The sequence below is a fragment of the Balaenoptera borealis genome, assembly GCF_965194805.1.
Source record: "Balaenoptera borealis genome assembly, chromosome: 19".
Lineage (NCBI taxonomy): Eukaryota > Metazoa > Chordata > Mammalia > Artiodactyla > Balaenopteridae > Balaenoptera > Balaenoptera borealis.
The window spans coordinates 15533303-15537369 of NC_138878.1; positions in this window are offsets into that span (position 1 = coordinate 15533303).

Sequence of the window (4067 nt, forward strand, 5' to 3'; positions counted from 1 at the left end):
CATTATGGGTCAAGTTAGTAAGTAGCAAAGCTGTTCTTTAAACTTAAGACTTCTGGGCTCTGAATTCAGTGGTCTTTCCAACAGAGCACATTTCCTCTCGATGCTAGTTATTTTAACAACAATCTTTGCATTCTAGGTACACCACTTCCCCAACCTGACACATCAACTGAAAAATTATTTTACTGGCATCTTTTGTTATTTTTAATAGCAACTGTCTCATGACATGTCTAATTAATTTTAGGGTCCTCCTGCTAGGAAATAAAGTTAATATAGCAGTGGCCTGCAAGAATCATCATTATGGAAATGGCTCCCATTTCCTTCTGCAGTTCAGGAGTAGAGTGGGGTGGGATGGGCAGGAGTCATAATATTATAGAAAAATAACAGTCCCTAAAGGAACTTGTAATATATTATCTTTTCAAAGATCACTAAGGTGAGAGATTTGTAAAGCGAAGAAAATTTCAAAACAGCCCACACATACAAGATTGTTTATAGTCATAGATCCAGTATGGAATTCCCAAAGTCCTTACAAGAGAGTTTCCAGAAAAGCATCAGAACAATAAGTCCTCAGCCAAGAAATCAACAATTAAATAGGCTGGCTATTCTCTTTAATCCATCCATTGCAACTTCCAAAGGGTTTACTGGGGTAACTCGACTACGGGGTTTCCCACATTGGAAGGGCAGATAGAAGGATGCACCTTCCCGAGAGAAGAAGCAGACAGTTAAATTTTTATGATGAATAAGTTCCCCCCTCCCCCAGAATTCTTACTCTGAACACACACACACACACACACACACACACACACACACACACGCAGACCAAACCGCCCTCCTGTTCATAATTGCACTGGTCCAAGTGTGCAGAGCCTTCACACAGAATGATGGCTTCCCCTGTCTGCTGCATTTGTTCGGCTCCTTTGGGAGGAGCAATTTACAGAAAGCATTATCGATTTTTGCCATAATAGGTACAGAGATGCCTCACTGTCCCTCCTCAGCTGGCTCGCTCTCCGCATCACAACTGTCAGGCCAGTTTGTGAAGCTCCATCATTATTTTTTTTTCAAGTAAATCCATCACAAGCTCAGGGTGGGGGGAGGGGAGGGAAGTGATGAAAATAAAATTATTTTCACCTTGCCATACGAAAGAATGTTCATGTCCTTCACTGGAAATGAGTGCAAGCACCATAGACTGGCAGAAAAATAAAAGGAGGGAAAGGAAATTTGCAATACCAGAAAGAAAACCAGATGAAAGACAAGGAAATCAAGTTGGGACCTATTTGAAATATTTTTAATGCAGTTACACCTGGGTTCCAGCTCCCTGTCATCCTCCTCAGGGGGCCTAAAACACATGCAGGCATTGTCTTTAGTGTGGAATAAAGGGAAAGCAGACATGGATTCATTTATTTGGTTATCTACTTGTGTGCATCACGGAATGGAATCCGCCTTAAAATTCCCTTCTCAATAGACCACCGGCCTTTACCAGTGACCACCAGTTCCCACTCTACTTTGTTCCTTTGTGCCAGAAGTTTCCTGATCCCCCCCACCTCCACCCCACCCCCCAGCCCTCCCTCACTGTTCACTGGAGGCCTCCACCATTTGGTTACTGATCAGCATGTGAATGGAAATACTTCTTACTTGAAATATTTTTTAAAATGAGAGTCTCTCTTTCTTAAAATGAGAAAGAAATCACATGGAAAATAAACAGAGGGGGCAACTACACTCAATATGTTACTGACGCTCAAACAAGCCTTTTGATATTCATGAACCGCCTTGATTGGTCATTGGTACCCTCTTCAAGCAGGTCTCCAGGCTTGGTGAGGAAGGTCAGAGCTTATCTTCCTTCATCTGAGGGTACGGGCTCTACTGTCCCCCAAATTCCTAAACACAGCCTTGTTGAAGGCTCGGAAGATTTAACCCAAGAACTGGCTCTGGATCTCATTCCCAGATCCTCAGTTCATTAGCCATGAAAAGTGATAGCCACTTAAGATTTTTATGAGACGTTGTTCCAAAGACGGACCACAGAAAACTGCACAATTACACAGCACTTTGCATACAGCCCGCCAGCCTCTGGCTCAGACCTAAGTAGCTCAACAGCCATCAAACTGCAGGACGCAAAGTGGCCAGTTTGCTCTTGGTAAAGGTGAGGACGTTTTGTTCCAAGTGGTGCTTTCTTGAAAGGACACACTTATTCTGATACAAATCCAACACCTAACCGAGTATCCTTTCTCCACTCCCCCCAGGCACAACCTCTCCACCCTACAACTACAAGAACAGACCCTTAAAAGCCCACAGGTCCCTCCCTTTTTCAGAGCTCCTATTTGGCAGGAACATTTGCAAACAGAGAAGTTGAGAGGGACTGAGGTCCAGCTGAAAGAGGCAGACCTGGGATCCATTTGGACACTAGCCTTCTGAGGTTGGACCATGAACTGAATCATTTTGAAAACAAAACCCAGTCCTCCTCTATCAGATCATATGGAAAACACATTGAAATCAGGGCAAGAAATGGGATTAGTCCCATAAAACCTGTAATTCTGACTGCAGCTGCCTGATTGTTTGTCACCCATGACACCATATACTCAACTATGATGCAACATGGCAGTGCTCACCGGATTCAAAAATTCTGTGTAGCAAGAAGGAGAAACAAGAATCTTGGTGATTTTGAACTTTCACTTCTAAATTGTATTTCGAGACTCCCACCGGAACACGGGGTCTAAGTGATGCTATTCAAGCCCTTGGTATCTATCCCACCCAGAGGAATATTAACTATGAGACCCTGGGAGAGACCATGGCAAAGATGCGTACGGTTTGCAAAACTTGCAAACTCTTATAAGATATGCTAGGTAGTCAATTAAGGCTACTGTCTCTTTTCATGTTGATGTCTTTACACTTCCTCTCACATCAGGTGGCACTCAAGTGGCCACCGGCATTTTGTGGATCTGGTTACATTTAGTTTGGCTTTAGAGAAATATATTTATTTGAGGTTCACAGTCATGTCCACGAACACCTAAGTCATTGCTAGCCAACTCAACGTAGAAAAATTCCAGAAACACCTTGCTCCCAAAAGAGTAGCTAATGTTCCTGGCACAGAGACTCATACAACTACACCAAGAATGACCAGATGATGACCTACTATAGTCTTGTATGAGGCAGAACCTACTGTATTAAGGGTGTTACAGACATGATTGCATTTAATTTTTACAACAATAGACATTTGCTGTTTCTTTCACTGTTGTTTCCCCAATGACTAGAACAGCGCCTTGCACATAGTAGCTGTGTAATAAATATCTGGGAAATGGATGAATAACCCATAGAATAATGGGCAAGAACATTAAAATAAGATTCACAAAGAAAAAATATAATGGACCAAGAAATGCTAACAATCAATGAAGTAGAAAGTAAGATAATATTTTCTATTAACACATAGACAAAGTTTCGTTTCATTTTTTAAAATTTTATTTATTTTTATTTTTTTAAAAGTCTTTATTGAATTTGTTACAATACTGCTTCTGTTTTATGTTTTGGTCTTTGGCCACAAGGCATGTGGGATCTTAGCTCCCCAACCAGGGATCGAACCTGCACCCTCTGCATTGGAAGGCGAAGTCTTAACCACTGGACAGCCAGGGAAGTCCCTGTTTGTTTCATTTTTAATGACAAATGCTAGTGTGAAAAAGAATGGCAGATATGGGTTACATGGGCGTAACCTGGTACAACCTCTCTGGGTAACCATCTGGCCATATTTTTTACACTTTTAAAAATATTCCTGGGGCTTCCCTGGTGGCGCAGTGGTTGAGAATCTGCCTGCTAATGCAGGGGACACGGGTTCACGCCCTGGTCTGGGAAGATCCCACATGCCGCGGAGCAACTAGACCCGTGAGCCACAACTACTGAGCCTGCGCGTCTGGAGCCTGTGCTCCGCAACAAGAGAGGCCACGATAGTGAGAGGCCCGCGCACCGTGATGAAGAGTGGCCCCCGCTTGCCGCAACAAGAGAAAGCCCTAGCACAGAAATGAAGACCCAACATAGCAATCAAGCAATCAATCAATCAATAAATTAAAAAACTTAAAAAAAAAAAT